This window comes from Camelus bactrianus, chromosome 1 (genome assembly GCF_048773025.1).
Source record: "Camelus bactrianus isolate YW-2024 breed Bactrian camel chromosome 1, ASM4877302v1, whole genome shotgun sequence".
Taxonomy (NCBI): domain Eukaryota; kingdom Metazoa; phylum Chordata; class Mammalia; order Artiodactyla; family Camelidae; genus Camelus; species Camelus bactrianus.
Window position 1 is genome coordinate 129,813,118 of NC_133539.1, and position 25,618 is coordinate 129,838,735.

Sequence of the window (25,618 nt, forward strand, 5' to 3'; positions counted from 1 at the left end):
GGAGGAAGCAAATATTTGGGCTCACTGAATTCATTCATTTGACAAGCACCTAGCTATCTAGGACCAGTATCCTGTCCTTTCTTATTCTGTGTCCCCTCAGAGGGCAGCATTGTGAGTGGCTGCAAAGGCTGGGCTGCAGGCCTGTCCTCGCTGGGGGGTGGCAGCAGCCACTGTTGACTTGGTTTCAGCATTCTTTGTTTACTGACATGGTTGCAGTATTTTCATACACATTGTAGTATTTTCGTTCACGGACTGATTAAGGATAACCTGCAACCTTGGAAAGCAACCAAGATGGAATTACCTCAGTTACCTTCTAGTTTAATATGCCGTGTGCAAACATAAACACGGATGAAGCATATAAAAAAGATTTGGTGATGTAGGGAAGGTGTTCTGCACACTACAGGAGAAGGCAAGACAGAACTCCTCTTCTTTGTGGGCAGGGATGTGGGTCTACCTGTCTTTTCTGTAGCGGTTTCGGAGAGCAGTTTATGGTAATTAACCAACATTGACAAACAGTGGCACACATTGCATTTAAGAGCTGGCCTGTGCAAACTTGTGTTTTGGACAGGTGGCTTTCATAGGCAAGTGGTCAGGTGGATTGGAGAGAGACGTAGCCTAGGCCTGGGCTCAGATTCAGGCTTAAATAGCCATTTCCTCACCAAAGGGCCTTGGACTAGAGTGTAACTTCCCTTAACCTGTTGGTGAATCTGTGAAATGGGCATGATAATATTCATTTCTTCCTGAGTTTGTTGCAAGTTGTAAACAATATTATAACACACATGAAGCACTTAACAAACTGGCACTTAGCAGTGTTCACTGCGTCCGTCCGCCCCACTTAGCGTGTGTCAGAGCCGTAAAGGCAGCATGTGTCTGTTGAGGACGCACTGGTGGCCCCTTGAATATGTTGTGAATTTGGTGATTTCCTTTAATCCTTGTAACTGTATGTGCCATGGGCAGTTATTTTCTTGGACAGATGAGGAATCACAGGGTAAATAAGACTGTGTAATTTGCCCAAACTCAGACCATAATTTTGGGTGCAGGGTCCTCGGTTCAGCATGGGCCCCTGGGCCTTCTGGCCTCTCCGTTCATCAGGTGTGGGCTCTCCTGTCTCCCAGCCCAGAATATCCAGCAGGCAGCAAGACATACCTGGACCTGTGCTTTTTGAGCAAAACCCAGGAGGGGAGGCAGGTACTAAAGGGATAAACATAAAAACAGACGACAGCAAACTGTGATCAGCTTTGAGAAGGAAAGGAACACACCTCGCTGTGCAGAGATGGGAGCTTTCCCGTCGGGGCTGCTCTGGGGGCGTTCATCTCAGCTAAACAAGCTCTGCTGCTGCACCAAGGCAGGAAGGCAGGGCGCGTGTGGCCAGGTAGACTGAGCCTCGCTGATCGTACTCATTCACCATTAAGCGACAGCTGTCACGGGCACATAACCTTGTAGACAGATGTTGGCCATAATCATCACGTGCATTGCTTGGTAGTTGTATTGGCCCCACCTTTGAGATGAGGTCATTGAAGCTGGGGAGTTTGCTGCATGCCCTTCTATACTTCGGAAATTACCCCCACTGGTCTTTTAACCTAGACTGGTGTGGCTGTCATGTCCCAGCCCTGTGAATGGCATCACGTAGCTTCTCCCAAGCGACCCAAATGACTGACATTAATTTTCTTAATTCGTAGGAAATGGTATGTGACAATAAGAGAAAATGGTAGTAAGAAATTGGAAAACTAGAACAAAATCCAATTCTTCCCCAGCTGGGGAAGGGTACCCAGTGTCACTCACTCCACTCACTGCCTGGCATCTCCTCCCTGCCGACTCCGTGTTCAGAAGCCAATCTGAGCCTTTGAAGAACATTTTGCCTCGTGACACTGTTGACTAGGACCTGCGACAACTCTGTCCCTGGTTAACTCTCTCTTCAAAGCCATTTAAATTTTATGCAGGCTCCTCAGTTCAAATGTAAGAATAGCCTCTTTAAACTTCTTGATGCAGCTCCTTAGTGAAGATATTGCGAAGGAAAACTAGCTAAAACCTGGGAGGTATGAACATAGTGACTGTAACCTCAGCACTTTGTGAAGTTCAGAATCAGAGGGGTGGGAGACTCAGGAAAGGCTTAAGGTAGCAAGGGTAAAGTGAAAGGACGCAGGCTGTGAGACTGAAACATCTCGGTCCCAGCCAGCAAGGCACCTGCGTTCAGGATTGTCTGTGTGAAGAGCAGGTTTCTCACAAAGAAAGAAGAGGTGGGATGGGAGGGAGAAGAGTTAGGTTTTTACTGGGGAAGGAAAAAGTGGGCTGAACATTTCCTGGTTGAACAAGATGACTGTGACATGATGTTCTTGTATTTTGGAGGGAAGGGTTTTGTGGGGACAGGCCTAGGGAGAACGCTCTGTGTCTGGGGAGTCAGCACAACAGAGAACCACAGAGAACCTGGGCGACGCCAGGGCTGCTTCTGTCCCTTAGCTGGGGCCTAAGAACTCCCTTCACAACCCAGTCCTGTTGATACAAGAAAACAGATGTGGGGCATGAGAAGGGCTGTGTCCCACACATTAGATGAGCCCCTGGGATTTGTCCCTCCAGATGTTGGTCTTTGGCTTCGTGTAGGAAATTATTCAAGAGCAAACAACTGTTGAGTAAACGTAGATTTACTCAGAGAGATACATTGAAAGTCAAGAGAATCGCCACGAGGTGTGGGGGTTGGGTGCTCAGATTAAAAGTAGGTACACACTCCACAGAGTGTGGGCTTTCTCCGAAGAGGGAGAGAGAGGGGTGACCGCGAGGTGGCGCTGTGTTGCTTGTTTTCTTGGGCTTGGTGGTTTCATATGCTAATAAGTAGAAGGACCAGCCTAAGGGCAAGGGGCTGGGATTCCCGGGGAGTTGGCCATTTCCCAACCTGTGACCTTTTGTGGCTAGCCTTGGGACTGCCATTGTGCCTGGAGGCGTGTTATTCACCATGTTACTATTACAATGGGTGTATAATGAAGCTCAAGCTCTGCTAGTAGTTAAATCTCTTCATCCTAAGCCTCAAGGCCTATTGGAGGTTGAATCCTTCACCATTTTGATGTTAATTGCTGTGGCCTTCCTTGAATGGCTGTGCTCTGTCCCCTTCCATCCTGTCTCACTGTGATGACACAGAGAGAGCAAAGGCCAGGCCCTGCCTGTGCTCCTGCATTTAACAGGGGGAGGGGTGGGGTGGGCTGAGGATGACTCTGAGTGGTGAGAAAGTTGTTTCAGATTTTTGCACGTGGGATATGGGGACCTTCCAGCAGTCACCGCGGATTTATCTCTCGGGCATTATCGCTTGTGTCACTCATCTTTTTCTATTTTTCTTAAAATATTTAATCTAAATTTAATATCAGGTTTTTTTATGAAAGAAATTTCCCGTTTTCTTTTCTTTGGGTCTCTTTTGGAGGGGGGTAGGTAATTAGGTATATTTATCTGTTAGTCGATGCCCTGGGGATTTAACCCGGGACCCCGTGCACGCTAAGAACACGCTCTACCCCTGAGCTCTCCCGCCCGCCCCATCATCTTTTTCTTTTTGCTTTAATGTTACAGAAACCACAGGCCAGCGAAGAAACAAGCACCACTCGGAGGGTTGGAGTACTCAGATTTATTTTGCCAGCGGGCTCAGAGGGGCTTCTGCTAGGAAGCTCTGAGCACCTCCAAGATATGCACATGAGGTTTTATAGGTTTAATTACAAGTATGGGGCTATTAGCTAATAAGTCTCAAACAACAAAAAGCAAGTAATCAGTACACTGGAGCTTATCAATTTGGAACAGATCACGTTACTGACACATGTTGAGATTGGATTTACGAGTTAGCTTGTTAGCCCAGTAAACTAACACTAAACTTCATATTTACGAGTTAGCCCGGCAGAACTTAGATCACTAAAGCGACACTTATCACACTTAGATTTATGACTTAGCTCGTTAGCCCAGCTGAGCTTTTCCTTCACATCAGCTGCCAAGAATCTTACAGCTGAATTTCTAGTAGGCCTTTAACACTTACCCTGGCTTATTGGCATCCATTTTTATGACTTTACCTCCCCCTGGTTTCATTTAATTATTGAATCTCCATTTTCTCTTCACTCTCACTTTGTCTATTTGTTGTTATGGTTTTTAAGCTGTGTTTAAAAAAATTGTTTAATTTCTCTTTTAGCAGGAGGCTGAAAGTAAATAAATATGTAAACAAACATCACACTTTAATGCTTTTATACATTCTAAGCTGTTTAGTATTTACTTAAAAACCAAATTGCCTACTAAAGAGATAACATTTTTAAATTATTTTTTAATTTTTTATAAAGGTATAGCTGATTTACAATATGATATAAGTTTCTGGTGTACAATAGATGCACAATTTTTAATGTTATGCTCCATTTATAGTTATTGTAAAACATTGGCTATATTCCCTGTGTTGTAAGTTACATCCCTGTAGCGTGTTTATGTTACATGGAGCAGTTTGTATAAGAAAGTTGGTTATCGCAGAGTCTGGGGCATGGCTGTGTCTGACCCAGGGTCACCGTCACCCTGCCTGTCAGAGCCCAGGCTCTCACACCTCTCTGCAGGGGAGCGAGTGGAGGCAGCCTTCATCAGCGCTGGCACCACCCTCTGAGTGGCAGTGAAAGCAGTGACTGTCTGTGGACGTGCAAAGTGTTGTTCCAGGAGCTTTAATTGCACTTCTGCATTTAATAATTAAAGCCCTCCTTTAAAGAATCCTTTTATATTTTTAATGAATAATACATTTTATTTTGATATTGATAGATTTCAAACCTCCGGAAAATTTACAGGAGTAGTAAAGTAAACGCTTAGATACAGTTCATCTAAAAGGGCACTATTTGTCCTTTTGTGTCTGGCTTATTTTAGCATAAAGTTTCAAGGTTCATCCATATTGTAGCCTGAATCAGTACTTTATTCTTTTGGTTTGATAATATCCTTTTTCTTTTTTTTCCTTATTGGTCTATTTAAAAATATTTTCATTGAAGTCTAGTCAGTTTATAATGTTGTGTCAGTTTCTTGGGTACAGCACAACAATTCAGTTATATAGGAACATACCTGTATTCATTTTCATATTCTTTTTAAACATGTTACTAAAAGATATTAAATATATTTTCCTGTGCTATACAGTATAAACTTGCTGTTTATTCTATACATAGTCAGTATCTGCAAATCTTGAAATCCCAAATTATTCCTTCCCACACCCTCTCCCCTCTGGTAACCATAGTTTGGTTTCTATGTCTCTGTGTCTGTTTCTGTTCTCTATATAACTTTATCTTTCTGTTTCTTTCTTTTTTGTTTTTTGGTTTTTGGTTTTTTTTGATTCCACATGTGAGCGATCTCATATGATATTTTTCTTTCTCTTTCTGGCTTACTTTTCTTAGAATGACATTCTCCAGGTCCATTCATGTTGCTGCAAATGGCATTATTTTATTATATTTTTATGGCTGAATAGTAGTCTATTTTACAATTATACTAAAACCTCTTTATCCATTCATCTGTCAGTGGATATTTAGATGTTTCCATGTCTTGCGATTGTAAATAGTGCTGCTGTGAACATTGGGGTGTAGGTGTCTTTTTGAATTAGGGTTCCTTCTGGATATGTGCCTAGGAGTGGGATTGCTGGGTCATATGGGAGGTCAATTTTTTGTCTTTTGAAGAACCTCTATACTGTTTTCCACAATGGCTCCACCAAACTGCATTCCCACCACAGTGTAGGAGGGTTCCCTATTCTCCACAGCCTCTCCAGCATTTATTGTTTGTGAACTTCTGAATGGTGGCTATTCTGACTGGTGAGAGGTAAGACTTGATTGCAGTTTTGATTTGCATTTCTCTGATAATGATATTGAGCACTTTTTCATGTGCCTATTGGCCAATTGTATGTCTTCATTGGAGAAATGTTTCTTTAGGTCTTCTGCCCATTTTTGGATTGAATTGTTTGTTTTTCTTTCTTATTACGTGTAAATCTGTTTACATATTCTGCGAATTAAGCCCTTTTCCGTCTCATTTATTGCAAATATATTCTCCCATTCCATAGGTTTTCTTTTTGTTTTGCTTACTGTTTCCTTTGCTGTGAAAAAGCTTGTAAGATTAATTATTTCCCACTTGTATATTTTTGCTTCTATTTCTATTGCTTGAGTAGACTGCTCTAGGAGAATATTGCTGAGATGTATGTCAGATGTTTTGCCTATGTTTTCTTCTAGGGGTTTTATACTATCTTGTCGACATGTTTAAGTCTTTAAGCCATTTTGAATTTATTTTTGTGTATGCAGTGAGGGAGTAGTCTAACTTCATTGATTTACATGCAGCTGTCCAGTTTTCCCTACACCATTTGCTGAAGAGGCTGTCTTTACTCCATTGTATGTTCTAACATCCTTTGTCAAAGATTCAATGACCAAAAGTTTGTGGGACTATTCTTGGTAATTTTGTTTATCCGTTCATTGATGGATGGATATTGTTTGTAACTTTGGCTACTCTGAATGATACTGCCATGAATATTGATGTGCAAGATTTTATGAGAATATGTTTTCATTCTTTTGGCTGTACAGTTGGTCCGCCATATCTGTAGTTTCCACTTCATGGATCCAGATGGCTGTAAAGGGACTCGAACATCCTTGGATTATTTTATCCAGGGTGGGGGGTTCCTGATCCAACCCCCCTAGGATACTGAGGGATAAATCTATATGTAGGAGTGGAATTGCTGTACCATATAACGCTAACCTTTTGAGGAAACACCATAATTCTCCAAAGAAGATACACCATTGTCCCTTTCCACTGGCTGCATATGAGGTTTCTCTGCCTCCTGAACGACACTTATTATTGTCCATGTTTTGATTATAACCATCCTAGTGGGTGTAAAAAGCGATCTCATTTTCATTTTGATTTGGCTAGTGATGATGAGCATCTTTTCATATGCTTATTGGCCATTTGTATATCTATTTAAATCCTTGGCAAATTTAAAAATTGGGTCTATTTTCTTGTATTGTTCAGTTGTGAGCATTTGTTATATATCCTGGATACAACTCTCTTATTAGATACATGCTTTGCAAATTTTTTCTCCTATTCTGCAGATTGTCCTTTCACTTTAGATTTTTAAACATTAAAAAAAATTTCTTTATAGGGAGGTAATTAGATGTATTGATTTATTTTATTTTTTTGCTAAGCACGCACTCTATCACTTGAGATACACCCTCCAATGTCATTTCACTTTCTTGATGATGTCCTTTGTAAGAAAATGTTTTAATTTAGATGAAGTCCAGTTTATCTGCTTTTTTCTTCTATCACTTGTGCTCTTGGTATTCTATCTAGGAAACCAAAGCCTATCCTAGGACCACAAATATTTATACTGTGTCTTCTTTTAAATAGTTTATACATTTAGTTTTTACGTTTCTGTCTGTGATCCATTTTGAATTAAATTTCTTTGTTATATAAAATATGGGGGTCCAGATTCCAGATTCATTCTTTTCCCTGCAGATACCTTCTTTTCCCTGCAGATACCCAGGTGTCACTGCACCATTTGTTGAATAGACTCTACTTTCAATGAAGTGTTGTTGGCACCCTTGTGGAAAACTGAATGTAAATGTAAGTTTTTTCCCCCTGGGTTTTTATAGTGTCTCATAGATTTATTAATCCAAACTTATGACAGTACCATACTGACTTGAGTACTATAGCTTTTTAGTACCCTTTAAAGTGAGTCCTCCATCTTTGCTCTACTTTTTCAAGATTGTTTTGTCTGTCCTGGGCCCCTTGCTCTTCCATATGAATTTTGGGATCAGTTTTTTAATTTTTGCAAAGAAGTCAGCTGGAATTTTGATAGGGATTCCACAGAATTTGTAGATCACTTTGGGGAGTCTTAACATTTTTAACAAAATTGTCTACCATTCCATGAATATGAGATGACTTCCATATATGTAGATCTTGTAAATTTTATTTCGGTGATACTTGAAAATGTTCAATGTACAAATCTTGTAAATTTTTGTCAAATGTATCTCTCATTTAATTTTTAATGCTGTTGTAAATGGAAAGGCTGAGCTTCTTAAGGGTGGGACTATATATCAATTTGTTTATTTCTAGGATTCCCACACAGCAAATACTCTAGGTTTATATTTGCTACATAAATCTATCCACAACTCTTCTGACCCCCATGTTATAAGAAACCAAGACTCACGTTAATCTACCTGAACACCTATCTGGAAGTGAGAAATGAGACCCTTGGTTGAGGCTTTGTGCAGTTGATACTGAGAGCTTATTCAGGATGGCTTCATCTTAATTTCTTTTAAACAAACCTTTTGGTGTATTTAGTCAGATACATTAAGAACATGGCCTTTTGATGTGCAGAGGAGCTAAGACTATAATTTTCAAATAATTTTGAGTGAGAGTGTTGTTCTTTAAACCTAATTTGCATCAATCTTTGAAGATTTATGTTTCAGGAGCTTTGACTAAAGAACACCTGTCTTTATTCAATAACGACAACTAAATGCTCAAGCAACATGTAAGAGTTTGAGCAAACTACCCCCTCCCCGTAGTGCTGGTTGGCTGCAGCTGTAACTGGAGTCAGCACTTACCTCTCCCAGTACACTTGTGCTGATCTGCTCAAAGGGGTTCGTCCAACAGTTTGTCAGTCTGTTGGAGAAAGCCATAAAACATTGATTTAAGGTTGCTGGAATGCAATATATTCTTATTAATATTAAGTAAGCACATATTGAGTGCTTACTGTATGTTGGGAATTGTCCCTCAGCCTCACATGAATATTATTTCTCTTAAAACCTCACATATTTCCTTGTTATTCACACGTTACAGATAAGGAGACAGAATTATGTCTTCTCTCTTTTGGGGGGAGCTCATTATCAATGACGGGAAGTTGTAAGGAAAAAGATATTGATTCATCCTGAGAAAATATTTTTCTGAGAGTCAGCAATGAAGAGGGTGACCACTGAAGAGGGTGATCATTGTTCGATTGAGATGAGCCCCGGGTTGTACGGAGTCAGCCTCCCTGTCCTGGACACGGCACGTGTAGGGCTGTGTGGTGGATGAGGCGGCGAGGGCGCGCAGGGGACGCGGATGCCGGACAGTTGGGCTGTGCTCAGGCCGGTGGGGCTTTATCCTAAGGGCAGTGGACCATCATTGACAGATTTTTAGTAGGGGAGTGGGGTGCTCTCGTAGATCACTTTTGTCTTGTAGAATGCTTAGAAACATTTAGAAGTCTCGGCAGGAGGTGATGTGATGAGTCAGATTAGGGTGGCTGCGAGGTGTAGCAGTGTTCAGTTTTCAAGTGGTTTTCAGTCCCAGGTTTGTGGCTCAGTAGCCATGGCACTTTGGATGACGCACTCAAGGAAGTGAAACAATTTATCTAATCAATTAAAGCAGTGATGTACCGACTTCCCAAGACTGCTGTGGAGATCCAGTGAGATTACATGTGTGCAGTGTGCAGCGTGGTCCCCAGCACAGAGTCAGTGCTGTGTGAGTGCCATTGAGTACCTGGTAGGACTGGTGTGGGTGGTGGGACTCCATGACTGAGGAAATCTGGGCCCTGAACGAGGGGTCCAGTCACATCTGTGAGTGATGGGCCTGAGCTGGGATAGGGAGGGAGACCTTGTCCCCCGACCAGGGGCCCTGGGCAGGACTGCTATTGGAGGAGAACCGTGAAGTCAGCTCTTTGCAGGTGGAGTTTGAGGTGCCCTTGAGACATCTAAGTGCAATGTCACGAGCTCAAAGAGGAGGTCTGGGCCCGGCCTTGCATTTTCCTATAATCTCAATCCCTGAGGATGCTGAGGTTTGATCACTGAACGTGAAGACATACTTTACAGGACAAGTGAATAGTAGTATCATTTCTGTCATCAAAGCTCAAGTCTATTTATTCATCACTCACTTTGTTAATTGGGTATTTACAGAGCTCACTTTACCGCCCTCACTTGGGTTCAGGCTCCACAGTACAGAGCTGGTGAGCCTCCCTCTTTTCCAGAAGAAGACACATTAAGCTGGTAGCATTCTGTACCTCGCCAGACTTAGAATTTTAGTTTGTTGTATTAATTCTATTTTCTGTTGGCCATCTCCTGACAGGAGAGACGTTTTACCTCATGATCATATTTCAATTAGCTGTTACTGAGAATTGCTGATCTGATCCATAGTGTATGTATTATATTAACTTTGTACAGTATTTATCATTTTTCTGTCTTTGTCCTTTAATTTTGTATGCCCCTTCAATGTTCTATCCTATTTGGGGCGTTATTTTTTTTAATTAAAAAATGTCTGTTAGCAGTTAAGAAAACAAAAACAAAGAAAAATGCACATGATATCTAAATTTAGAAAATATCTAGTGTGTTTTCTGTCTCGGCAATGGAGTGTTCTAGAATCTCGTGAAAACCTTCATTACACAAGTTCCTTGAAATTCTGATTAAGAAATAAAACCTTCCTTCCTCATCTTTCAAGCTGCACAGCTAATTGTCAAGAAAGTGAGGGGAAATCCTCAGAAGCCAAGACAAACCAGAAAGCAGGGATTCTGGGAGATAAGCGAGCCTTAGAAGCCCTGGGGTGCCTGTTGGCTCCTGAACTGAGTTTTAGTTGCCCTGACAGGAGGGCAGGAGGTGAGCCCGATTCCTCTCACACTGGGAGTTGGATGGCTGATCATATGTAAGGGCAAGCCCATCCCAAGAAGCCTGGTTTACTAAAGGTTGAACAAGGAAAAAAAATCCTCAAGGCAAGAAAGTAAGGAATGTCAATATTTTTGGAAGAGGGGAAAAATAACAAATCCTTAGTAAGGATATAGTTTAAAGCTCTTCTGGCATGAGAGTGACCACAAACTCCTGGCAGAAAAGCACAGCTATTCCTGGAATGAGAAGTTGTGTTTTGAATGGATTAGTGAACAGCCATTCCGAAAAAGGCCTCCAGAGTATTGTGGATCAAGATACTGGACCGCAAACACCTCTCTTCCAAGGGTCATTTAAATAACCAGAAATGTTTTAAAGGAAAGAAACCACAATCATATTTCTATTTATTGACATTACTATATGCTAGGAATTCAGAGGTAACTATGTGAAGGTAACTTAGCATAGAAGCTGTGGATGTGCCTGCACGCGGGACATTTCACAGAAGTGACCGGACTTATCTGCAAACATAAATTCCTGCCAAGGGACTCTGCCCATTCCCAGGGGAAACATTGCTTACAGACAAGAATGTTTATTAGTTCCTCAAAAGGAACAGGCCTGGGAACAGGAGAGTCTCAGTGTAATTAAGATAAGGAAGCCTTAGATGTAGTGCACATGCGTCAACCTAAAAAATGTTTACTCTCTGTGCTTGGCAAGAGTTACTACTTTGTGTAGATGGTATAAAAAATAAAGGAACCCGAATCTCGGGAGACATTTTGCACCACAGCAGCTCTGTGATTCATTTCGTCGGCAACAACTATGGAGTTGTCTCCTATTTTATGGAAATTACTTTCTCTTTGGGGAGACAAACTGACATAGTCGGGGTAGAGGGAGGTGTTAGTCTGTTGCAATTAGCCAGGAGAGGAAATTAAGAAAGCAGTGAAGGGTGGGTGAACTTTAGCTGAGGACAGACAGCCTTGTTCAGTTGACTTTTAATTGCAGGCTCAATGAGTAGTCACTGGAGGGAATAGATCTTACGGAGGATGGACTTAGCTCAGGCCTCTTTAGAATGGACAAGTGAACCTGGAGAAAGACAGTCAAATCTGTGCAGACATTGAAGTTCACTTGAACGTGCTGTATCCCTGAGCCAAAGATCGGACAACTAGAAAGCACTTCTTGAAGACAGAGGAGTGGTTTTTAAGGTTCTCCAAGAATGAATCCCAGGGAACCGGGATGGCCAGTTGTCAAACTGTGACTTTGCAATTTGGACGGTATATCCACCAAGGTTATTGGCATTTTATGGGTTTCCATTTCTCGTTAATACATGTCAGGTGATGAGGATGTGGACACAGGTGTTTGACACCTTGTCGATGTGACTTTGGGTTCCTGCCTAGAAGCGCGGTCCCAGCTGCGTCTGCGTCAAACATCTTGCCGCCCTTCCCGCTCCCCGGCTCCGTGATCACTGCAGAGTCGTCCCTTGTTAACCTGTCCATCTCCTCTGTGACATCATAACCCATGAAAAGACCGGAGCGTATTAACTTGACTTTCTTAAAGTCAAAGGAACAGATCTACTATGGAGTCAGATTTGTTCTTTCCTAATTCAGTAGTGCCATGGAGAAGGAAGTTTGGGCAGCTTTTTGTAGGGTCCTGGAGGATTTCTCTCTCAGCGTCTGGGTGCCTCTATTGAAAACCCTTCATAGCTGTCTGGCGTGCTGTAAAACCACTCCGCCTGTTTTGCCCTGAAGATATGTTCAGTTTATAACTCATCTCTACTCCTTGGAAAACAATTCAATAAAAACTCAGTTGGTATTCCACCAGCCATGGCCAGGGGTGAGGGATAGAATGTTGCTATTTTATAAAATAATAATAATAAGAAGAAGAAGAAGAAGAAGAAGAAGAAGAAGAAGAAGAAGAAGAAGAAATAAATAAAATCAATAATAATATTATTAATAAAATCAATAATAATATTATTAATAATAATAAAATTAATAATAATAAAAGAAGTTTTAAAACAGCACTGGGCACATAGGAGAGAGTCAATAAATGCTTCCTGGCTGAAATCAAATTGATGGCTCAGTGATTCCATGGCTGCTGTATTTGCTGAGCTTGTTACTCCTTTGCTCCATTACACTTTTTTTAAACTGAAAAAGAAATACATGCATATGGTTAAAAACAATTCAAACAGCACAAAAATACACAAGTGAAAGAAGTTTTCCCTCATCCTCTGTTCTTCCAGCCGTCCCTGGAGATGCCACTGTTTACTATCTTTGGATGCTTTTCCAGATATGGTATGCACATTCCCAAATATGTATGTAAATTCCTTTAAAGTTTTAGTTATTTTTAACTTAAAGGGATTTAAATCCTCAAGTGGCTTCTGCCTCGGTAATAGAAAAAAACAAACCTGACTCCATATTAGATCTGTTCTTTTGACTTTAACACTTTGCTCTGTCTCCTAGGCTTCATCTTGCTTGTAAAACAATGTTGCTTAGAGCCTGAAATATACAGAAGAGCCTATTCTGAAGGCTCTGACCTTTAAGGATATTTAACACTTTTTCATTCATAAAAAGATAACAAATTACAGAATAGAAAATAACGTTTGTTTTGTTCGAGGTTTACAGATATTTGACCCAGGCAGATAGCTGCAAGAACAAAGGATTCTAACAACAAGGAATTCCTACACCAGGAATATTGCAACAACCAAGCACGTAGGAAAGAGCCTGAATTCTGACTTGGGGAGATGGCTTTCCAGGACATTAGTTTGCCATCTAGCTCTACAGAAACTTGCTTTTCCATGCCCCAGCAGCGGGTCTCCCAACTTATTGGCCTGTCCTTCACTGAGGAGAATGAATTTGGACTCGGTAACACTCCTATCTACCTAGCAAGCTGGGTACTGGAACTGAGGACAGCTCTCCCACACCCAGGAACCTACTGTGAGCCCTTGATGGTTCCACTTGGGTTAGGTGTGTTTTACCCAGGAGGGATGGGACTATGCGCCAACACTCAGGCAGTCTGCTCTGTCTGGGGCTCTGATCTTGTACCTCCCGCTCCCCGCAAGGCCAACACCTGGGACAGTGGAGCTAAGGCAGTGATCGTGCCTGCCTTTTTCCCAGCCTGTAAAAGGGGAATATGTACACTTCCCAAGGTAGTTCTGAGAGACAACACCTGCGGGTGCTTGGTTCCCAGAGCAACAGGAAACCCAGGTCCACGTGGGGACAACGGGTGTGATCCCCGTAGGGGTTCAGCAGAGGCATCGCCTGGAGGGCTGGACCAGGGAGGTAAAACTTGAGCTGCGGGCCTTGAAGGGTTACAGAAAGGTACAGAGGCAGGTCTGCCGCCTCCTTCGGGGTGCCCCAGAAGTAAAGCTTTTTCTCTACATCTGTGCTACTCCCCTCCCCCCTCCAGATCCCTACCTACTCTCTGCTCCTCCTGTCCATCTGTCTCCCTCCACTTTTCCCCTCCTCTCCTCCTCCCCCCATCTTCTCCCTCCCTCGATGCCCCAGCCTCTATCACAGAACCAAGAGAGGATCGCTGGCCCTCCTGCGCATGCGCAGTCGGTGCCAGCTGGACCGGGAGTTGGAAGCCCCAGCTCCGAGCTGGGAATCGGCCCCAAAGTCTTCTCAGCTCTGTCAACCGGTAGGCCTTTAGCTCCTGCCCGGGGCCGGGGCCTCTGGCTGTGGAAATGCAAGGTGGGGGGCTCCCGGGAAAAGGTTCAGGCGTCTGCGGGAGGGCGGTCCTCGCGTCAAAGCCCGCGAGGGCGCGAGTCAGCCTGTGTTCAGCTGAATTTCTCGGGCCAGACCCCTCTGCCCGTGCCACCTACCCCGGCGCCCTGGCCACAGCTGTCCAGGGCCAGGTGTGCACCTGCCGCCTCTCGCCCCAGCTGGGCTCCCCTCAGTCTGCGGCTGGCGACACCTTCCCCTCTCCCGCCCACGAGTCCTCTCCTCCCGGGCTTCCTCTCCTTGGCCGCAGGCTCGTCCCTGCCCTGGGAGGGCTGTGTCCCGGGTGGGCGGGTTCTGCCGACCCGATCGGGGGCGGGCGGCTGGGGCTGGGTCTGGCCTCAGAGCGGGGCTGCAGCCCGCGTCCCCACCCCCGCTTTCCCTGCCCTGCGACCCCGGGGCTGCCCTCATCGCCCTTTCCAGCTCCCTGAGGACCAGCTCAGCGGCATGCGCGCTGCTTCCCGGGCTTAGAGCCTCAAGCTGTAAAGCCCAGTTTCTCCTGATGGAGTCTGGAAAAGTGAGCGCCAGTGCTGAGGGAGTTTCCGTCTCCCCCCTCAGTGTTTCTGCCCCAGGTAAGTACCTTGAACACTTTCAGGTGTTATGATGGCGGTGCTTGTTGATGTCACGTGTTTTTATAGTGCCAGGGATTACAGTGTTGAAAGCAGGGCTTGGTTCAGTTAAAAATGAGCTGAAGGCATGAGGCTGTGACATGCTCCTTCCTTCCCTCTCCCAGGGTGAAACGTGTGACCGTCGATTTTAAAAACATAGTTACAGTCCCTAACTAGCCCAGCCCAGCTAGTGTGTGTTAACTGGAACAGCACCACCAGAGGCGTTGGAGACCCAGGGACATTGCAGTCCTAAAAAGCTCCTGGCACAGTTTGGTTTGTTTTGGTTTTTTGTTTTTCTTAAATTGTGGGGTAGACTAGTTGTATAGAGGGAAAAATAATTGTCAAGGAATATTTTTTCATATAACAGCTTTATTGTGATATTGTTCACACACCATGAATTCCACCCATTTAAATGGTACAATTCAGCAGCTTTTAGCATATTCACAGTGGTGCAACAATTATTATTCCAGAACGTTTTCATCACTTCAGAAAGACCAGTGGAAATGAATGACCTATCCACCCCTCCACAGTGGTGGTTCTAAAGAAGTTTCTTGGCTGTTCCTGACCATAAATTAACTTGTTACATTCCATGAAATGTCTGGTAGGAATTCTAATCAGAATTGCATTGAATCTGTCTATCAAAACAGGAAGAATAATTGTCTTTATGGCATAAACTTCTTCTACCCTTGAATATATCTGGGACCCTATCTTTTCATCTCTCCAGAGCCTGGCCCATGGGAAGTCCTCACTAATTGTTGGGCTTGTGAATGATGAGATTCTATACATCATTAGTTGTCACTGTAGATTTTCACAGAAGAGAAAAGTAACCTCAGTGTAGCCAAGTGACTGTCTGATGGTCAGAAAGAGTGACAGTCAGTGCTGGAGTGATCCAGTGGACTTGGTGCTTGTAACCATAATTCTCCACCACCTACAGCTAAGGGGATAAGAGTGTTCTTTAATTTTATCTTAATGGCGTTGATTTTATTTGTACTTATTTTTTAAAATTATTTTTAATGAAGTGTAGTCAATTTACAATGTTAGTTTCAGGTGTACAGCAGAGATTCAGTTATAAACATATGCATATGTATATAAATATGTTTTAGATTGTTTTTAGCACAACTCATTACAAGAAATTGAATATAGTTCCCTGTGCTATATAGTAGGTCCTTGTCATTTATTTTATATTTATTAATGTGTATCTGTTAATCCCCCTTTTCCTGCCTGCTAACCACAGTTTGCTTTCTAAGTCCATGAGTCCATTTCTAGCAGCATAATTTTTCCTAGTAACATACGCTGGTTGACTGCTTTCAGCTTCAGGAATTCCATCTTATCTGTGGGCACTTTTCTTCTGGTGGGCCTTTTTGTGGTTTGCACACGTAATAGAGATTTGTACTTGGGAGAACTCCATGCCTCGTGTAGTCCCTGGAACAGAGTGCCCACTGAGTTGATGCTTGAACTGGGGAAAAAAGCAGATTAAATGTTGGAATTTGCACTTTGGTTGAGACTTCCAGATTTCTATAACCTGTTTAGCCCACCTTAATATTGGCTGCACCCATACTGGGTAATTTGTTGGAATTTCATGGTATGGTGGTGTAGAGACAGGGCCTTGTATGCTTCTTCTCTTTCCTTTTTCTAACACTCATTCTCCTGGGCCTCCCAGATCCTCCCCCAGCAGTGCCCAGGGCTGGCATGATGCTGCGCTGAAGCAATAATTGTTAATAAGGCCCTTTCCTCATCTCTTCTGAACTTCCGTTTCTTTCTCTGCACAATGAGGGCTTAGACTAGATAAGTGCTTTTCAGTTTCTTTTAAAGCCATGTTTCCTTTGAGAAACAGAAATTGCAAATCTCTCCTCCCATCCCAACCCTTTAGATTTTGATATGTCCTCCAGGGAGTGACATAGCTCTTTGTGGATAATTGAAGTTATTGTGATTCGAGATGGCACAGAAAAGACTCTTCAGAAATTTATTGCAGGGAGAGGGCAGGAAAGGGGCAGCATGTCACAATTTCTAGTGTGATCCCTGGAACAGGGGCTTTGGTTTAAATACGGTGTCTGACGTGGCCTCTCTCTAACCTTGTACAATATGATAAACTTCTCTACCTCAGTTTCTTAATGTGTCAAGTTGGGGTGATAATATTTTAAGGCTTTTGTGAAACATTATACACATAAGCCATCTGTGTCTCAGTAGAAACAAGACCTGCTAGGGAGTCAGGGATTTCTTTTAAAAAAATCTTGTCCATAGCACTCTGTCAGTTTGTATTTTGAATTACCTGGAGGGTGAGTGTTGAGTCTAAAGTCCATCGTGGGACAGGTGGCCCATAATTCTCTGTGCCCCCAGATTGCCCCCTCATCCCCAGTCCTCTTCCTCAGTCCAAGATGAAGTTCCCTAGTAGATTTACACAGAGGTCTTGTGGAAATGGCTTTTCATTTTATTGTTTCACCAAGGAGGGCTGCCATCATGATCTCTGTGGTCAGGTTTTGGTGACCTGAAGGCTATGCAATTGGGGGTTTCTATTAAATAAAAAAAAAAATATTACAAATAGAAAATTAGAACAAGGGTGGTGACAGGGTCTCTTGGAAGTGGGGACCATTAGCTTTGTTAGCTTCAGGTGCAGTGGCCTTTGGCCACGAGGACCCATCCTCATGCTCTGAAGTTGGAGGGACCTGTGGGTTCAGTGGGAATGTTAACTGAGTGTATCTAATTGGCTAGGCATTGTTGTACTTGTACTGTGTGTTCCTTATTTGAGACAATGAGCTCATTTAACCTCAATAGCCTCTTTAAAATATTAGACTTTTTATTTTGAGATGTAATGTAGGTTCCCCTGTACTTGTAGGAGATAATATACGGAGGGCCTATGGACCCTTTGCCCAATTTTCCTTAATGGTTCCATCTTGCATAGTTGGGGTACAATTCATTACTGACTCACTAACCCTTTGAGGTTTGTGTTATTGCCCTCATTTCTATCTATGATTAAACTGGGGCTTAGAGAAACACACAGGCCTGCCCAGGTCACCCACATGTTTAGTCTGTAGTCGGGTGTAACGTGGGCTTGGGATTTCCAGGAAGTACCATTATGATGTTCTGTGGCAGGGAGCAGCATTCATTTGCTTGTTTATTCATTCATTCAACAAACATTTATTGAGTAACCTCTGTGGGTCAGATGCTTTCACAGGCTTATCTGATTCTTCAGCAGTACTGAGAATCAAGTATTGTTTTGTTTTTTTTAATCTGAGAAAATTAGCTCTGAGAGTTTATAACACCCCCCAAAGGAAATATAGCTCATAAAGGAGGGATAGTAAATTTGTACAGTCCCCCCTCTTTATGCAGGTGGTACCCTAGGCATTTTACATTTGCAAACTTCCATAATCCAGATATATTCTTGTAAGGCAAGGATTTTTTTTTAAATTGACGTATAGTCAAGTTTACAATGTTGTGTCAATTGCAAGGTGTTTTTTGAATTTTGAATTATAAAATATTTTTTGAGAAGGGTAATTAGGATTATTCATTTGTTTCATTTTTTAAAATGAGGTACTGGGGATTGAACCCAGGACCTCGTACATGATATGTATGTGCTCAACCAGTGAGCTGTACCCTCTTCCCCAAGGCAAGTTTTCTTATCCATTATTCTGCAGTTTAGGGGTTCAAATAAATTGGTGTTGAAATCCAGATCTTTTGATCCTACTGCGGTTCTTTTCTTTATAATCTGCTGAAGGGGGGTGGGGAAAGCATTTCCTTTGTTCATTTCTTTATTCCGCAGTGTTGAGCACTGACTTTGCATCAGGGTCTTGCTAGGTGCTTGGAAACAGAAAACAAGAAATGACCCTTCTATGCAGGGGCAGGAAGCCTAGACCAAAAGCTGGGTAATGTGATCCGAGCTACGGTAGCCATGTACAGACTCTGAGGACAAACTGTACCCCCGGCTTTGCATGTGCTTCCCTTGTCTTCTGGCTGGTACACACCAGGTCACCGCAACCCAGAGGCGCCCGCAGCCCACAGCACAATATTTACCTTGATCTCCTCTCCCCTCTCGGCAGGGCCTGCAACATGAGCATCCCTGACTACATGCAGTGTGCTGAGGAATACGAGACTCTCCCCGTGGTCATCCAACCCGTGGGGATCATTTCAGAGGACAATTTCTTTTGCATCTATAAACGAATCTCCTTGGTGAGCCAGATCAGCCCGTGCGGCTCCCAGTGGGCACTCTGTATCCACTACAGGCACCACTATGAGTTCTAGAATGCGTGGAGTGTCTTCCAGACACACCGCACGGTCGTGGCCCTTGTCACCATTACCGACTGCCTCTCTGCCAAGGCCTTCGAGAAGCTCCATGTACAGAGGAGCTGTATGGCACCACGCTTAATGACTCTCAGCTCTTTGTCTTTGTGCTGCATGGGGAAGTAGCCGAGCAGCCACGCACCAATGTGGCCTTCAAACTACGAGGACTGCAGGGTGGTGGAGAAGAGGATCGAGGACTTCACTGAGTCACTGTTAATCTTGCTCAAGTCCAAGTGGCTGGATGGGACCCTGACAAGTCTGGGGAAAGGATCCCCCTCCTCTGCACCTTGTTTGAGAAGGAGGACTTGATGGGACTGGACACAGACAGCAGGTAAGTCTACCTGTAGGCCCGGCAACCCTGGCTGTGTGCCGGATTCCTTCCCTACATCCAGGAAGGGATCAGCAAGGAAGAGGCCTGTCTTGTAGCCAAGGGCGGAGGGAGGAGCAGCCCGACGGTTTACAGACATTTAAAAGTGAATCTGCCTTTGTTTCAGAGAGATCCTTTTAGGGTCAGTGTGGAGACTTCCTCCCGCTTTTCAGCCAAGACCCCTGGTGGGACCCCTGGAGTTGCTGTCCAATAGATTAGCCACAGCCACTGATGCTATGAGCGCTGGGGAAGAGGCTGGTCTGAGCTGAGATGTGCTGTAGGTCAAATGCCCTTCAGACGCTGAGACTTTTCTAGTAAAAGTATGTAAACTATCTTGTTACTTTCATATATTGATTACATGTCAAAATGATAGTATTTTACATACAGCAGATTAAGTAAGATCTGTTCTTAAAATTAGTTTCTAGTATCTGTTTTTTTGTTTGTTTGATTGTTTCTTTGTTTACCGTTTTAAATGTGGCAACTGGGAAGCTTTCTTTACATGGCTCTCATTTCAATTTTGTTAGGCAGCCTGTCCTGGGACAGTCTCATCCCTTTGCTTATAAATGAGATGCTGAATCCCGAGAGGCAGAATGAGATGCTGGTTGAGCTGTGTCTGGAGCCGGTGTCTCTTGCCTCCCAGGCCCAGCACCTGCTGGGTTCAGGCCCTCTCTTCCTCCCCGTCAGGCAGCATGCCAAGTTAGGACATCAGAAACACCTCCAGGGAATTCCGGATGAACTCCTTATGCAGGGAAAGGCGTATCACGGAGTATGAGACAAAGCAGGGAAAGATTCATCCTCACTTTGTCCCTGTGATTAAGTCAACGGCCCCACTTTTGCCTTGGAAGTGCAGACGAGCTCTCCTGGTCTTACTACCTCCCCACCTTATGCTCTGTTTCCCCGTGTATCTATCATGCTTTACCTCGGGCAGAAGAAGTGAGATGCCTTTTCCCAGAGGTGGTCCCCCTTTGCTGGGGAGATAGAGGGAAGCTGTGCCCCCACGGCCTACGGCCTCGGGCCTTGTGTCTGGAGGGTGCTCATGGCGGTACCACAGGTGACGGTCGGAGGACCTGGCACAGGCCCGCTGTGGAGGCAGTGCTCTGTGATTCTTGAACTTACCTAAGATCAAATCCTACTTTCTGGTTGTTGGTAAGTTGGAGGAGAAGATGCCAGAGAATTGATAAAAAGAAAGTCCAGACCAGCCCTGTGAGTGAGAGGCACAAGGGGCCAGAGTCCCACCTGCGTGTGGTGCCTGGTGGGCTCTGGATGAATTTTCTGTTCCTCCCGGACATACCTCTATGACTTTAGTAAGGGGTGAGACATGTAATGGCCATGATCTTTATTTGTCCTCGCAGGGCCCTGTGATCTACACGTCCGCACACCCTTCTGCTCCTTGGGGATGAGGTGGCAGGTTTAGGTGCCTGGGCATTGCTGTGGGCACAGCTGCCAGCAGCGGGCTACACCGAGGCTGGCTCCGTTCAGCTCACATGTCACCTCCTGCTGAGCCCCCAGGCGTTAGTCAAGGTAGGTGCATCAGTGCAACATAAGCAGGGACCATGTTCTCCCCCTGGACAGACTGGTGGGTGAGCAGTGGAAGCCTGGAGCCCTGCCCAAGCCCCATGGACAGTGCCTCCTCTTTTGTCATAGGAGGCACTGGTGACATTTTTGCTCAGCAACTGTTTGGTTCTGAGTCTGCAGACCCACCAGAGAATTCCCGCTTGTATTTGCCTTTTGAAGTCTGCCCTTGGGATTTGGCGGAGTAGCTGGATGTGTGCTTAGCCGATAGTGTTGACACTGTCACCATTGTTTACCCAGAACTTCGTGTACCAGGCATGGCTCTCGACATCAAAATACAGCAGCGCATTAAACTCCCTCCTGGTGGATCTGTCTGTTTTGGTACCATAAGGGCTCAGCCAGCATCTGAACGTCAGTGAGATAACGTGGCCAGTGAGCTCGGGTCAAGCACGTTCTCCTCCAGTCACTTTTACTCCATTGTTGCTTTTACTATTCCACAGTCATTAATTTTTAAAACAATGCTTTGGTGCAGGAGCAGAGACTAATTCTCTCCTGCTACTCTCGTTGGGAGTGAGTAAAACTGTCCAGCCTGTAATGCGACCACATTTTGTGGCTTAAAAGCTGCCTAGACGCATGTATGTATGTTTTGGTTAGGGGCGCTGACCACGTTGGTGTCCCCAAGCAGCGTCGCTCCCCTCAGGCCCCTGCCTTCCCTGGAGCAGGAGGTGAGGGTGGGTCTCATCGTCCCTGCGTCCCTGGTCTCACACACTCAAGTAAATTCTTGTACATGCTGTCAAAGTCATTTTTGTTCTTGTGTGTTTCTAATTTTCGCTTGTTCCTCCTTTCCTTTTTCTTTATTCCTTTTTCTCTTGTACCGCGCAGTTGCGTCTGAAAAGGTGGCTGTGCATATCCTGCATTGGAAATAGCTAGATCGCCCTCCGTGTTGTCTCCATCGCTTTAAAGAGCAGAAACTTTTCAGGTGCCTTGATCCATGCATTATCCTAGTCATCTTGTTATTTTCTAATTTTTTGGAATATTTGCTTTGTTAGCACATCACCCACTGGTGTTTGATATCTGTTAAAATCTTTGCTTTGAGGAACCTGTTTGGTCCTCCTTATATTTGGTGACAAATGCACCCTTATTCAATTAGTTTAATTGTTTTGAAGAAGTGAGATGCGAATTGATTTAGGCGGCTGTTGAGGGATTCTTTTCATGGAGTATTTAAACTTGTCAAGTCAAAGTCTGCAGCATCTTGCTCAATTCCTGCTTTTAAACAAACGTGCTCAGCACGCGGTTCCTGGCTGTCTCTGTGTGACGTGCGTGACGGCGCTTCCTGACCGGCGGTCACTGGTGAGAAAGTGGCAGGCTTGGGGGTGAGCAGCTGCAGGGGACACTGTTGGAGGAATCAGTCACCGTTTGGTTATTTAATTTATTTTTTTTTTTTTGCATTCAACTTCCCCGTTCCATTTACTTTATTTTGCCTTCATAAAGGGGCAGAAGTGGGTCTAAAATCCATGCCACTCTTTTGTTCCCTTTACGAGGCTGGTTTTTCTGAGTATCAGGAAAACATGTACTTCTCCTAAGTAGCTGGCTTACATGGATCTGGTGGACACAGGGACTGTTAAAGGGACGGTAGCTTCCTCTCTGCTCCGGCCAGTGGGCATTCAGAGCCGGGTCTGTGGTTTGCCTCAGCAGCCGTGCAGGCCTCCCTGCACCGGCCTTTTCTTTTAACCCATGTTGGCATTAAAGAGCTGACTCCGTGTTTGTTGCAGCTGACGTCCCCCACTGACAGCCGTGTCGTTAGTTTGCGGTAGTGTGTCTCCAACCCCCAGTCAGCCATGAAGGAAGATGCTTTGGCCAATCTAAGACCTTGGATTCTCACCCCCACCCTTGTTCATCTCACCCAGGGGAAGAGTTTGGCCACCACCATCATGCTAATCATGAGGTCTTGTTTCTCCTTTCATGCTCTAGTCCAAATGTGAACACTTCATTCTTCACTGACTTTGTCTCGCTTGAGACAGGCCAGACATTCTGAAAGAGTCCATCACATTCTGGGGGGGGAACTGAACAGAAGTAATTCTCGCAAGTGGAAGGAGTCTAGGCTGTCCGGGTTGGCAAATGCAGGCTGGGATCTGTGATTGTTGGGCTGTGCCCTGGACACAGGCCTTTCCCGTGGCTCCCGAGGGCCCAGGGGTCGGAGTGAGGACAGCCTTGCTTGGGCTCCTCCATCCTCATCTGCTCAGTGGCAAGTGTGTCTGCTAATAGGAGCTCCGCCAGACCTCGGGACCTTCAAAGCTCAGATCACGGGAGAACCTTGAGTCCCTTCTCCATAGTCTCCTTTGTGAGAATCCAGTGCCTTCTGTGGTGACCGGCGGCAGGAGATGCCTCCCCCTCCAGGGAGCACCCTTCGGAGGACTGTGACTCAGTGCAACTTGCTGTGAGCTTGTGGGGATCCGGCCGTGGTCCCTGCAGAACCAGACTTGAGATGGGCTTAGCAACGGAAATGACAGGACTAATATTCCAGGCCAGGGCTGGAGGGAGGGAACAGTGGAAATTGAATGTGACCTCAAACACCTAGGTGAGTGCTGGGTCTGTTACTAAAATGGGGAGCATGGGAGGTACCTGCCAGAAATTGAATTTCAGAGTAAATGGTGGACATGAGGCATTTTTAAGATGCCATTTTTCATCCAAGTTAGGACTTCATAGAGGCACTCGGGTCTATGAGCCTAGGGCTGATTTGAAGGAGCCGGACTAGAGATACATGTTTGGAGGTGTCATCCTTAGCTGGTGTTCACAGCCGCGCATGTGAATTAGATCATCTTGAGAGCTGCAGACTGAGGCTGAGGGGGGGCAGGTCTGTGCCTGGGTTGGAGGAAAGCCCAGACCATGCAGCTTTGGTGTGTCATTCAGTGGCGTTTAAGTTTTTCAGGGCAATGTCATATATCCTTAAGGGGCCGGGGGGTGGGCAGGGCCAGCCAGGAAGAAATCTGAAAGGAGGGTCGTGGCCACGTGTGTGTCTTGGGAAGTTGCAGAGTCTGCAGGGTCCGGGAGGGTAGACTCCTCAGAAGCTGGAGTTGGAGTGGGGTGTGTGTTGAAGGTAGTCACACTAACATATCAGGGAGCGAAGGAGGCCTAGGGAGTCCCCGCTCTTCCTGACTCGCTTTCCAATGAACAGAAGGCAGACAGAGGATCTGAGGTGAGAAGGGATGGGCGCTGGGAGGGGAGCCAACCTGGAGAATGGTGCTTGAAAAATTCTGGAATAGTCTCCCTGCAAAATAGAGGTTAAAAAAATCCAGAATCTTTAGAATATTGATAGTGACTGGGGAGAAGGCAGTTGTTTTTCTGGCCTCCTAACGGTAAGGCATGTATCCAGGGATACACAGAATATTCGGGCAGTCTATTCCGGGCGTTTGGTACCAGGGAAACAGCACAAGTTTAAAGGGGGACAAGGGCAGCGGAGGGAAACTAGCCAGGCCCCGTGTCAGGTACCAGTCGGCCGCCCTACTTGCGTGTTGCATTCATATCCATGCCTCCCAAGTGGGCGGTGGCAGCCCCCTTTTGCGGATTGGCAAGCCTTCTCAGAGGGGTTAAGTTATTGGTCCGTTTAGAGGGTAGTGAATACTGTAACAGGATTCAAGCAGGGTCTTGTCAGACTTCAAGGGCGTGTTTTCTCTACTAATTCCGGTACCTCCCTGGTGTATTTGAAATGGTGAAGTGGGTCAGTTTTGGGGCCTTTCATAAAAAGTACGATTTAAGTGCCTCAGGACTGATTCACAAAGCTCAGTGTTCTTTAATTGTTCTGAAACACCGCAGTGCTTTACGCCCCACAGAGGTAAGGTCTTACTCTTTTGACGATGAAATGGTTGAAATGATGTATAGGTGCAAAACCAGACTTAGCAGCTTCTGAAGGGAAACTCTCCAGTTCTCCCTTGATAGACTTTCTTCTACGGGATGTAGCTGTGCTGCAGAATAGGCCTGAGCTGTCCGTATGGATTGTGGGTTTGATATCCAAATTTAGCATAAAACAGTCAGATGAAGAAAATCAACGTTCACAATTTATTTTTGGGTTTCATTAGACAAGATATACTATCAGGTAATGGCCCATATAGCTAATGAAATTGAGTACAGAACATTGAATTTCTTACTTTTTATTTAGTGTTTTCTTACTGCATAAGTTTGCCTGCTTTGGAACATCAGCTCCTCCACAAGGGAACTTGTCAGTTTGTTGGTGTGATTGCATTTACACAGTGAATGTAATCTGGGCTTCCTCAGCCCAAACTCTCCAGTGCAGAATCATGGGCTGTAGCCATCTTTTAGTCACGCAAATACTTCTAAAATTATATGATGCCAGAAAAGAAAGAAGAGAGAGAGAGAGACATTGCCTTTATCAAAATTCCTTTCAATTCTGACTGCAAACTGTTGTTGAGCAGCTCTGGTTTCCTTTGGATATGAATATATACATTTCTTTGCATGTAACCCGGGTTTTGGACTAGAACACCAAGCCCTTGCTTTCCACAAGCCACAAAAATAGTAGCCAAATTGCACTCGTGTGAAATATTTTATTCTTTTTCT

General features: G+C 44.6%; 1 long non-coding RNA gene across 14 annotated transcripts in view; it reads left to right on the top strand.

Annotated features, from left to right (window-relative positions):
• Positions 1-25,618, top strand: part of LOC141578970 (uncharacterized) — a 108,077-nt gene that overhangs the window by 35,972 nt on the left and 46,487 nt on the right. For 10 of the 14 annotated variants that reach the window (XR_012509860.1, XR_012509865.1, XR_012509871.1 and 7 more), the window contains 4 exons: positions 14,708-14,856; positions 18,927-19,498; positions 19,662-19,854; positions 20,887-21,055. This is a non-coding gene — a long non-coding RNA (uncharacterized LOC141578970). Of the gene's footprint in view, positions 1-3,238; positions 7,570-14,707; positions 14,857-18,926; positions 19,499-19,661; positions 19,855-20,886; positions 21,056-25,618 lie in introns of those variants that run through there. The other 4 variants (XR_012509873.1, XR_012509863.1, XR_012509864.1 and 1 more) reach the window with 4 other exon arrangements.